We start from the raw sequence: 11,968 nt of genomic DNA, 5'->3' as shown, positions 1-11,968 counted from the left end.
ACATCTGAAAGTGAAAGCATAAAACTCTACTTGATCGTGTTGAGCGATCGTTTTACGTCACTTGTATAAATGAGCGTTACATATATTAGTATCGATATTCAAGATAATATTCAAGAATTCACGCGAAAAAGCATTGTCATGACGGGCGCGGCAGCAACACGAAGGTGCCTTTGATATCGATCGCCTCGATTCCATGTTCTGAGAGAGGGGGATGATTCATCCCCCGTTATTCACGATTTAATTCGGCGCACTCGGAGTTTTCCTCCCTCCAACGATGCGACAAGCCGGACGAATTCGTTTTTGTGAAATTGACCGCAAAACAAATAGTTCCAATCTAAGAACACAAGCAAGGAAATTCTGAGTGGTACCACACACAACGATTAAAACTCATTTCGTCGAATTTAATCGCCCAAATAAAACGATTTTACCATCGCAAAAGTGTAATCGTTGCTTGCATTGCTTGTGTTTGACTTTTCAGAATTTACTTTCTTCAGCATTAGGTTTCCAGTAAGAAATATACAGAAATGTTTTAGAAACTTTTAAATTTTTTATCACAATTCTCTTCTTCTCTTTCTAAAAAAAATGTATTGCAGTCTATTATTAATATAACTTTAATTTAATATAAAACATAGCTATAATAAGTATTGTTTAGCTATAATAATAACTTATATAGCTGTAAAACTTATGAAATGTGTGTATGAAATAAATTAAATTTAAATTAAACATCTTACAAATATTTGTTGTTTAGTCGTTTATAAAATATAATAAAAATGTAACTTTAATCAAGAAAAACCCGATTAACTCGTTCGCTATACTTTTGCTACTTCTGCTCTCCAAGTATAAACCGGCTGTTAGATGTAAATACATCCTAACTTCGTTAATTGGTATTAATATAATCAGCTAACGCGAATTTCATATCTTATATTAATATGAATTTATTAAAATTTTATATCAACTTCTCGCGATTTTTAACTGTAGCCAAAAGTAAAAATATATATTTATTTTTCTTGTGCTTAGAGAGGAAGTGTTGTGCTAAATTCATGAAATTAGAACGCCATAATATTTCCAGTTTTGATTTTTTAGTATGAAAAATGCGGAACTTTTTTCATTTTGATAAGAAACTGTAGAACTATAAAAAATGCTATTGGAACTATCATTATTTTTTTATATTAATAGAATAGTGTTTTTTATAAAAAAAAGTTCTGCATTTTTATTACTAAAAAATCAAAATTAAAAAAGTAGCAGCCGAAACTCTGTTTAAAAATGAGCATAGAATTTTGCTAGAACTATCAAGAAATGTCGCTAAAATTGCGACAAATTAATGATATGACTTTTTTTTCAAGTGCTATGATGTCTTCAATGTTTTGTACATTTAAAGTCTATTAATTGTCGAAATTTTGTTTTCAAATTACTGCGACTTACTTAAGGATCTCGGTAAATGCGCAGTATGGCGTAAAGAGGCGATAATGCTAGAATTCTGCTTGAGTTGCACGCGTCATGAGTCACAAGTCTGATGATAGCCGGTCATTAATTAGAACCAATTAAGGGCGGCCATCGCGAAACGTGGACGTCTTGCCCTCTCGAACAAGAAGGTGACATCCCGGCATCTCTTCCTGCCTGATGTTATCGTTTACGAGCAGCGCAAGCCGCCTTCATTCCGTTATGAAACGAAGCGCCAGCAAGTTAACTTAAAACAGCGTGAAAAGATAATTAAGAGCATTTGACGAATGACAGGATATGCCTTTGTTCATTTTAGGGAACCGACACGATACTGAACGCGTACTTTTCAAGGGACTTCCCAAAAAAAGACAAGAAGTGATCAATTTTGAGATGTTTTGACATTTTTGTGATTAGAAAAAATGAACAGACACTCTCTCCCCATGTGCTAGAATTTGCAAAGTAAAAGATAGTAAGGATTTTTGTGCAATAATCTTGACATTCTATTTTAATGAAAGAGTTGTTTATTTTAATGAAACATGTATTAATTAAAAATAGAACTCTACACAAATATAGTTGTTTAAAATAAATGTAATAATCTGAATATGCTAAAATATCGATATAAATTTTGCAACTCTTGCCTTTGAGTCGTTTCGCTGTACCATCCGATTTTTACCTGCGCATAGTCTAAAAAAATATTGCATGACTTTCTAAATATTTAGAATTTTGAAAATAATTTTAGAGATATTCTCTACATGTTAAATTTTCAACAAATTTTTTCGATTTTTTTTTACCGTTTCAATAAAACTGATCTCTTAATGCTTAAAAATTAATATCTTGACATTAATTGTATTAAAATGTAATATTCCTTGCTTCCAAATATTTGAATTAAAAAATTTAAATAAAACACTTAGAGTAAACTGTTTTAAAAATAATCAAAATCCTTATTATTATTTTTATTAAGTATTTTACCGTTAGTAGGAAAATGTTGGGTGATATCGAATAGCAGCTGATATCGGACAAGAATAAAAAATTGTTTAAAATTTTAGAGACGTACAGCAGTGGCGTTTTTTCGTTGTCCAACCAGAAGCAACCACGATTAAGGCTATATTCGTCTTTTGGTGTCTGAAGACGAAGATAGGCTTAGTTGTGGTAGCTTCTGGTTGGACAACGAAAAAACAGCTAGATTTGTCAAGCCACTGGTAAGTCCATTTGCACATGAAAGTCGAGATCAGAACCTCTGCTTATTGAAAATAGAAGCAATGTTGTTTATGAATTATTAAACGTTTTGCTGTGTGGCTGTTATGTTATGTCGGCACGGAGTAATTCAATAAATCAGTCATATCATAAATATATAAAGCTTCTATTATTCTCTTTGTGGGTTTAAAATCTTTTTTGTTTTAAAGCTGCTTGTTTTATATGCTATTTTACCATTGTGTGTCATTCGGAGGTAGCGAACAATAAACTGGCAGACAATACAGTCTAATCTAAGTAGTCAACGAGATTTAGTTTCTGACAGTTTTCTTTTCTTTTCAGTGTAAATATGAGGGACATATATACGAGACAAAAAGAAAAAGAGAGTGTAATATTAGTTGTCAAAAAATAAGGAAACGACAACCGAAGCAAGTGAGATACTGTTCCGAAAAATATAATAGGATATAAATTAGGATATAAATTAACTCCTAATCAACTCCTAATCGATAATTTTCTAAGTGTTCACAACTTGTCTGCTGCAGGCATTATTCGGAAATAAAACGTCTAACTGGACAATTATAATTGTGTTTGTTTAATTAAAGGATTATTATTATAATTGTTAGATAATTATAATTGTCCGTGCTCAAAATATACTTTTAGACTCTTTATAGATTTAAATTAATACACTAATCTAATAATAGAGGATATCGATGTAACTTTTTCTCTATGGAGTGGAAATGTGAAAAGTGAACATTTTTATGTATTGTATATACATACGCATACAAAAAGTTTTCACTTTTCACATTTCCGTCTTAGGGAAAAATTAATCCCTAGAAGCGATAATCATTAAAAGCTGAGGGGATCTCAAAGCCGTCTGTATTAAAAAAAATTTTTCTTAAGATTTCAATTTCGAAACTTTTTGTCGTTCGCGGTATAAACTCCATTTCACAGACACGTACAAATGCGTATATTTTAATCCTGTACAAGGATTTTCGAATCTGTAAAACAGGAAAAAAGTAATTGTTACGCATTTTCTACGCGAGATGCATCGGTTGCATCTTATTTTCCTAGTGGATTACAGCGTGTACAATATTTCGCTTAACTACAATGTCGGATTATTTGTTCTGACAGGTAAATGCGCTTTAAACGCGTCGTTAATTATAATATTACCTGCTTTCGCTGCCGCTATTCATGTTCGTCGATTTAACTGTCTCATGTCTGTCTCTGTGTTGTCTTTTTTTCTGATTTGAACAGTTCAGCAGATTTTCTATATTCGCGTACATTCTCTCGCGATTTCGAGAAGGCAATATTCTTCGGATAAAAATTGTATCTTTACGAAATGAATTTTCAGCTATGATAATGGCGATATAACCGCCACAATACAAAAATTATTCAGCCGGTATTACAGGCAGCTTTAAAAAGCGGCCCAATACTGGGGTGTGAAGCATCTAAATTCTAAAAGAATACTCCAGTCGCGTAGATAATAATCTTTTAACAGTTGCAAGCTGCTTTTTTGTTAAATACAATTAATATTTTACGTTTTTATTTCAATTTTTATCATGTATATTACATTTTACTTTTACCCTCTAAGAAAATAAAATCTTACATAAATCTGTACTTGATACTACCTAACAATCCCCTAACTTAATTTATTGTCGCCTCTCCTTTATAAGTTGTTTACTTAATATAAACTGATAAATTTAATTTATAATCACATGATCCGAATTCTTATCGTACTATACGATACCACAACCAAACATCACCAAACATTATCGCTTTATTTTTCTGTGAATTAACATATCTATAACTTGATAAAATTATCTCTCACAAACACGCAAGCGACAATTTGCGGTTAAAGAAACTTATAAATTCTTAAACTCTTACATAAATTCTTACCAGCATTTCACTGTATGGTTTCCGGCAATAAAAATTCCAACTCTTTTACGTTTCTTTGAAGCATCACTTTCTCGAATGGATTTCGAAAAATCTTCACGTATGATCAATTAATTACTTCCAATGTCATTGAAATGTAATAAAGAGACTCAATCACTCAAAGTTTACAACATAGATTTACTTAGTTCGCGAGGTTCTTACGCTTTCTTAAAAATAAAGTTTGAATAGATGTAATAATATTCGAAAAAATATATGTGTAGTTGATTCGTGTTACGGACTAGAGTAAATACATATGGCAAGTGCGGATCGGCGATTAAAATCGACAGTGAACAACAACGACGGAAAATTGCAACGGACGGACAGGCAACCGTCGAAGACTGCGGACCGCGTAGAACTGCGGATTGAGGGCTGAAAAGAGTATCAACGTACCAAGCCACTCCACCACACCACCTTCGGTGGTTCCGCCTTTGTTACGTACTCGGCCTGATGCCGAAGCCGGTGTCTAACATGTGCTGTGGAAACACAAATCAGAATAGTGTAAAATAACAGAATCGCGTGTGAGGAAAATCAACTTCCCGATATATACTTGAGAAAGAGAAATAAGAGTCTGAGAAACATTTTATTTTAAATGAAATAAATTGCCCCATTCTTAACTCTTGATAATATTTAAAATAAAATTCTCTTTTTTAAAAAAGGAAAATTTTTGCATTATTGTTTTGCTTAAGATTAATTAGTCTTTCATTTCTCTTTTTTTAAATGTTAAATATGTTAATATTAATCTTTAAAGGTGAATCATTAACATAGGTTTTTATAATGAAAGTAAATTAGATGCATGAACAATACAATTTCGTTTATATAAAAAGTTTTATATAAAAATTATATTCAAGGATATTTCTGGAAATTATATGCGCTAAAGTATATAATTAATAAAAATAAGACGTTTATTATGTTATGTGAACCTCTTCGCGAATGTTGGCGTATAAATTATACCAAATTATACATAACGCGATAAATACAATTTAATTAAACAGGATGTACTTAAATCAAACGGAATTCTTTTTCTTGATATTCCCAAAATAATTTTTTAACTCACAAATTTTTAAATAAAGTTTCAATAAGCTCTTTATATCAGAAAATAATTTAACAAATTTTCAAATAATTTGAAAATGTGTAGTTCTATCCAGAATCCATATCTAGCAAGATAAGAAAACTTACTAACTCAAAGGAGAGAGATGTTACTCGATTGACGACCAAAAATGGAATTCTTTCGAACAAAGTTGAAGTAATTAAAATTTTGACTCTAGATTAGGAGCCCTCTTCAATGCGAAAGTCAAACTATAATGAAAGCGCAAGAGAGAATCGAATATAGATATTCTCCTTGGTTTTTTCATTGACTAGTGACTACGTAGCTAGGTAAACAAAAAGAGGAGAAGAAGAAGAGGGAATAAAAAATTTGTACCAAAATGATAAATAAGATTAAACGTTTTGTTAAAATATACATTTTGGTTCAAGACTTCGACGTTACCTCACTCGAAATCTCATGAAAATATTTTAAATAATGTTCTGTAATAACAGTAATGACAGATGTTTGTATTATATTTCTTTTTGATGTAATTCATGTGCTTATCAATGAAGATGACTCAAATCCAGAGTTAAAATATTTGCGTTTACTTAAACTTATTTGATAAGTACATCCCAATTGATTACGAATTTTATTTATTGCGTTTATAAATATAGAATTTACGCACTAACCGCACATCCGCAGAAGCTCACATAAGCGTTTTACTTGTATTAAATATATTCTTGAAGAGCTACTAATATTAATAATTTATTTTATATTGTAACTAAAATATAACTTAACTCAATCTCTCTTCTCATATTTTATTATATTCTTCTATAAATTTCTAAAGAATTATAAATAAAAAAAAGACAAATAATTTTAAAAATATTTTAAGAATTTCTTGTTTACTCCGAGTTTATTTATATATATAGTTTTCTATATTTAAGTTTTTTTATGAATTAATGTATCTAATCTGTTCAAAATGAATTCAAAAAGAATTAAAAATATACACAAATATATTTATATGCATATTTGTATATATGTTACCTTTAGTAAAAATAATATTTAATTTGCATAAAAATCAAAATATAATTTATTATTGTACAAAATTAAGAAATAGAAAAAGATTAGAAAAATAATACTTTTGAATTTGAAAAAGCGCTTACAATTGATAACATAAGAGTGAAATTTTTTTGAACTCTCAAAAAACTTTTAAAACAGTAGTAAAACGATACAGAAATTTATTTCCTAAATAATAAATTAGAAATTAAAAAAGAACTTTTTTCGAACTGTGTACTATATGGGTTTGCACCGAGAAAGAAAGAAAAAGAGAAATAAAGTAAAAGAGAACACGTACGGTGTTACCAAAATAGCATTTCTTATTATATGTACGTGCGAAATAATGTAAACGAGAAAGCCATTGGCGTTCTGTTGCAAATTCGACATTACAAATAAAAGTTTAACAACAATATTTAATTATGCGTATTTTGTTTTGAAATTTTTAAATATAAAAAAAAAAGATAAAAAACAAGGTAGAGTAAACCGGGTATAAAAGTAATATTTTAAATTTGAAGTTTTATAACAATTAAAATATAATATCTACGTTAAAAACAACCTGTATCTTTAGATGTAGAATTTATTTAGCTACATAAAATAATACATTATATACTTTCACTAAAAAAAAAGATATTTCAGATTTTATGCACACATTAAAACATACTTGATGTATTAAAACTTACACGTACATATATCTGTCATAGTTTCAAAAACCCTACTGTTTTTGTCCCTGTATCCATAGAAGATTCTAGCGATATTACAAGAACGTTGCAACATTTCTACAATATTGTTGAAATGCTATCTGAGCCCAGTTATTCATTTTAGTAAATTTATCTAATTTCGTTGATTAGTAATTAAATTAAATTAAATTAAATTTATTTTTTGTATAATTCCTTTAATTTTGCGCGTCTTTAATTTTACAGAATATTAAAATTGACGCGAATGTACGCATGCAATATAAAATATAATAATTATTCCATGTAATAATTATATTTATTTTAAGCATAACGAATGTTATAACTTTCAGTTTCCACGAAAAATCTAACAAGATATTTTCTTTCCGTAGTTTGAATGTAGGTGGACTACTTTGAAGTATATTGTTAACGGCCGTCGTAGACTGTTAGGCACGTACGCACGCACATATACACATATACACATTTTTCTTATTCAACCGTTGGCCATACCCGCGAATATGCACGATGAATAGTATATCCGAACCAGACGATCACAGATGCACAATAGCTTCGGTGTGTGCGACAGACATGCTGGTTGGCGCAGGCACCTGGCCACGATAGGGTCGAGAAATGAATGACGTGTACGGGTCGTTTTATGATGGTGAACTCGTAAGGAAGGCTCGGTTATAAGAAGGGTCTCCCCTCACGTACACTATCGATCCTGACGAAGGTTTCTTATTTTGCTCCGATCCTGAAAGAAGTAAAATGAAAGGAATAAAAACCACGTCATTTCTGTCAGCAGTTCTTATCGGTTTGCTTTCTTCATGTATTTTACATTAGAAAGAGATTGTTCGCGAAATAATGAGTGAATAACGATGACACGGTAGATAAAATCATCAAATTTTTTAGTTAACAAATGCGTAGTACATTTAGCATTTGTAGAATTATAGCCGTAAGGCTGATTAGGTATTAATAGACAATCGGAGTAATTACGAGATTAGTGAAGCAGTGCATGAAACACGTTTTAGTATCTAGATTTGAGAAAAATCTCGCGTTTTCGAATTTCAGTCGACTCTGTTAATCTTTCCATCGCTTATACATTGAATGTTATCATAGATTAAAATATAAATATTAGTATGCAATTCAGTTCCGCGAACAATTAAGAAATGTTATCACAAAGGATCAACCGAAATTACAATAAAGCGGGACAAGTGTGGTACATTGCTGACAACTATCTCCTTTTATTATCGTATTTTTCGAAAATTAGAGAAGTTCTAGTGTCAAAGCTCGAAGCGATTATCATAATAGTCAGCTGTTTTACTCAGAATGTGTTCTATTTGGCGCTCATAACTCTCACGAGCATTATATATCCTTTTGTTTAACATTTGATAAATAACAAGGATGAAATTATTCCATGTGCATTGCGAGCGTCAAGTAGAATCTACAGTTAGAAATCTTTAATTATTGTTATTAGGACCGTGCTTTGACATATACTGTCAACCGTCAGTACTGGAAATCTATAATATATGCAATCGTAAATTGTTATATATAAAGGAATAATAATATTAAAAGAATATATAATAATATAAAATATAATAATATTAAAGGATTAATAATAAATGTTCTTCTTTTTTTAGATAAATTCAGTATAAAGTACAAAATCGTACTCACTATTGAATACTTGGATGAAATTGCTGAATTTATATTTGCGGAGCTCAATACAGCAGATTGACATAGGGAGAAATTCGTTAAAGAGAAGATTGATGTTGCGGTGGTGGTTTTGTGGATATTGCTTTTATTATTTCAACCTATTGAATCTGTTTCATTCGGTTAAAACAGTAAGTACGTATAACCAAGTTTCCATGCACAAAGTTTCAATTCAGCTTTGTATTAATTCCTTGCGTATGCATATATATATTTCTAAAATATCAGAAATTGTTAATCGAAGTAATCAATATCGAAAGATATTGAAAGACATCTTTTGTTTGAATATTTTATTTAAAGGAAAATTGAAATATTAGAGAATTTCTATATTATTATAATAAAGATTAAGATCTTTAATGATAATAATGAATACTGTCATCGAAAGAATCAAGAAAAATTATACAGATAAATAAATAATATTTGCATGTAAATTTCGCAAGCTCGACGGTCTCTATTTAGAAAATAATTATTTGAGTGAAAGTTCTTATTGATCCTGAAAATCCTGATTAAACATTAACGTATAGCAAGGATGCGTATTAAACATAAACTTTTTCGCCCGCCTTTGGCTCTTTCTGGGTTATTTTTTATAGTTGATCACCCGCATCTGTTATTTCTTGACATGATCACGTAACAAGGTTGGATTATTTGTCATGATAACAGATGATCACCCGGTTTCGAAAATGCTAATTATTATGCGGTGATTAACGTTTTTTTCTTTTTATAAAATTACATTACTTTATTTAAACGTATAAGTTTAGGATTTTAATCTTTTAATTATATTATCTTTTAATTATATTATGTAGTTAATATTTAATTAATTTATGTAGTTATAATTTTCTTTTATATTACAGTTGATTCAATTTTATTCTCTATTTTTGTATACCTATATTTTTTTTGTGTATTCTTTATTTTTTCTTAACATTATTTTTTGCATTCGTTATGTTAGATCCACTATTTTATGACTTTTTATGACTTGAGTTATTTACATATTCAGCCACTGAAACGTTAAAAAATAAAATTAAAATTAATTAAAATAAAAATTGAGCTGGATCTCCTTTCCACAAGAAAAATCATTATTTTGACTCACAAAACTCTTAAAATAATTAAATTAATTCTTTTTCTCTCTTAAAAAAAAAATCTGACGTGATGGGATCAAGCTATTATACTATATTGTGCGCTGCTCAATTAATGCAGTTCGTGACGCAAGAAGTATCGTTTAGTTAGATAAGATGGACATCGATTCGCATCACACACGTGAATCGAACATATGATGATGATGATTGAAGAACGAAGTGTATTTTACTTCTCGTGGGTGCGCCAGCGCCCAACCCTATCACGCTCCAGATACTATTTATCCCGACACACCCTGTATGTATGTCTCTTAATAACTATCGCGTAAAATATATCATTTGTAATCTGTAGTAAACGATCGATGTTGTTTAATAATTTAATGACAGGAACTTAAATTCTTTTGCCACAAATTATCTTATAAATAATAGCAATATTATAAAATTATAATGAGCACTTTATAAATACATCTGATAAAAATTTGTTGTGCAAATTAATAAAATGTTTAATCTGTCTCATTTCTTATTTTTAATAAATCAGTTAGATTAATTTTTTAACATTTTTTAGTGCCACTGAATATTAAAATAAAATGTCTAATTTATATCGCTAAGTTAATATAAAATAAGAATGAAGATCAACGACGGAAAAAAAAGTTAAAAATTTAAATATAATGGACAAATTTTGATATTACTTTTAGAATCTATAGACAAAAGATGATTGTTATTACAATTTCTGCGAAACATTTCGCGTCAAATAATGTAATCAAATAACATAAGAAAACAGCCACTTTTGAAATTAATAGTCGTGCAAGTAACAAGAAATAATTTTGTCGATGCGTTTCGACCACTCTCCAGATATTTCGTATATGCAGTCTCGCTTCTGTGTTTTATTGTTTCACAGGCACATCTGCGTATTATTAATCGTTCCCATGCTCGTTCTATTTATTTCTCCATGTCGGGGGAAACTGACTCGCCGCGGCGCTGCACTGTTTCATCCAGTACGTGGTTTATTTAATTTCGCCGGGTATTAAACAATGAATAGGGACGAGAATGAACGTGGGCGACGGCACGTGCATACTGCGCCGTAAGTGTAGCCAATTTACGCAATTCAAAATCATTCATGGAACTGAGACTCCAAGTAATTGTTTCGTATCTCTTGAATCTATCGAAAACGCTTGGCGAAATTAAGGCCCAGTTTTACAACTCACGGTTAACCCTTAATCGAGGTTCAACTTATTCATTATCTTTTCCAATTTTAGAATTGGACAGAAATGAGAAACAAGTTGAACCTCAGTTAAGAATTAACCGTGAGTTCTAAAACTGAGCCTAATACTATTTGTGTTTGCCGGAAATACAATATATCGAATTGTGCTTTTTACTTTACGTTGTTATTTATAGTTATTTATACCAGTAACTTTTACAATTTTATATTATAATATTTATATATTATTATATAAAATATTTATTTTTTAATAAAGTCTTAAAAAAATTTTAATAACACCGATCATTATATAACCATGACAGTTAATGTGTTAATGAAGTGTTATTTAATTTTAAAATTTAATTTCTCCCTCTTTCCTTCTTCCCTCCTTTTTTCTTTTTTTCAAGAGAAACTGATGAAATTTATTTTTACTACTAGTTCATTATTGAGTCATTAGCATTTGTTCTTTAATCATTATCAAACAATCTGTTTAACAATCTGTTTTAAATAATTTTTTTAAACAAATAATTTTAGTACAAAAATTTTGATACAACTTTCTATCTTAATTTCATTTATTCTTGATTTTAACTAAAATCCATTTGTCTTTAATTTTGGCGTCATTTTATTTCCTTTTCAGGATTAACTGTTAATTCTCTCTCTCTCTCTCTCTCTCTCTCTCTCT

General features: G+C 29.8%; 1 protein-coding gene across 2 annotated transcripts in view; it reads right to left on the bottom strand.

The window, feature by feature from the left end:
* LOC108747627 overlaps positions 1–4,907 on the bottom strand; it is a 12,835-nt gene extending 7,928 nt beyond the window's left edge. The window contains exon 1 of one of the 2 annotated variants that reach the window (XM_018485220.1): positions 4,528–4,907. The gene's annotated coding sequence lies outside the window, so the exon portion shown is untranslated. Of the gene's footprint in view, positions 1–1,422; positions 1,636–4,527 lie in introns of those variants that run through there. The other variant, XM_018485221.1, reaches the window with a different exon arrangement.
* Between the last annotated feature and the right edge of the window lie 7,061 nt (positions 4,908–11,968).

This window comes from Trachymyrmex septentrionalis, unplaced genomic scaffold (assembly GCF_001594115.1).
Source record: "Trachymyrmex septentrionalis isolate Tsep2-gDNA-1 unplaced genomic scaffold, Tsep1.0 scaffold20, whole genome shotgun sequence".
In the NCBI taxonomy this organism is placed as follows: domain Eukaryota; kingdom Metazoa; phylum Arthropoda; class Insecta; order Hymenoptera; family Formicidae; genus Trachymyrmex; species Trachymyrmex septentrionalis.
This window is presented reverse-complemented; position numbering and strand designations above follow the sequence as displayed.